Source organism: Cannabis sativa, chromosome 9 (genome assembly GCF_029168945.1).
Source record: "Cannabis sativa cultivar Pink pepper isolate KNU-18-1 chromosome 9, ASM2916894v1, whole genome shotgun sequence".
Lineage (NCBI taxonomy): Eukaryota > Viridiplantae > Streptophyta > Magnoliopsida > Rosales > Cannabaceae > Cannabis > Cannabis sativa.
In genome coordinates this window covers 45,922,075-45,923,216 of record NC_083609.1, presented here as the reverse complement: position 1 = coordinate 45,923,216, position 1,142 = coordinate 45,922,075, and positions in this window count along the sequence as shown.

Sequence of the window (1,142 nt, the reverse complement as noted above, 5' to 3'; positions counted from 1 at the left end):
TAGGTGCACTTCACTCGTATGCTGCTATCCCACAAGCTAACCACGAGTGATATCAAGGTTTGCCGAGCGAACCTAAGTGGGGTCTCACAAATTACCCCACTAGAAGAAATCGACGTCCTCGTCGATACACTTCTGATATAGCTGTTCACCTTGTCCTCAAATTGCCACAAAGTCACAACTTTTTCCCATGTAGCATCAGCTACATCTTCACCCTCCCATTGAACCAAGTACTCGGTTCTCAGGTTCTTTTTCCTTGCCCCAAAAGTACGATGGTCGAGAATCTTTGTCAACTTCTCAAATTGTTTCCTCACAGTAGGCGGAGCTCGCACCACCTGCTGCCTTCCTTCAGCTTTGTCCTCATAAAATTTCTTCAAGAAACTGACATGAAAAGTTGGGTGTAGCTTGAAGCGCTCATGTAGCTTCAGCTTGTATGCTACTGCCCCCACCTTTTGGACAATCTCAAATGGACCATCATATTTTTCAACCAAACCCTTGTGATGCGTTTGTCAGTTATTTTCTTCCAAATCTGTGGAGTGAGTTTCAGCAACGCTCGATCTTTGACAAAAAACTCTAAGTCCTTCGATGCTTGTTTGCATACTTCTTTATCCTCCTTGTAGCTTTTTCTAGGTTGTCCCTGGCTAGTTCCAGCAATTGGTTCTATCCTTTGCAAACCGGTATGCTGCTGGGCAAACACCTTGAGACTTCTGTTTAGCCACTTCATGTGGTGTCAGCAGCTGCCTCCCTAAGACAATCTCTGCCGGACTCATTCCTGTTGCAGAGGACTGTTGAATGTTATAGCAAAATTGTGCCACATCTAGCAACTCAACCCAGTTCCAACTTGCTGTCACATAATGTCATAAGTACTTTTTCAGTAACTGATTCATCCTTTCCATCTAACCATCAGTTTGGGGATGATTTGATGTTGAGAACTTCAAGTCTGAACCCAACATGTTGAACAACGTCGTCCAAAACCTTCCCGTAAATTTGGAATCCCGATAACTTATGATGTCTTCAGCTAGCCCAAAGTACTTCACCACATTCTTCATAATGAGTTCTGCTGCCACATCCGCTGGACAAGCATTGGGCATAGGAATGAATATGCCATACTTGGAGAATCGATTCACTACCACCAGGATGGACCA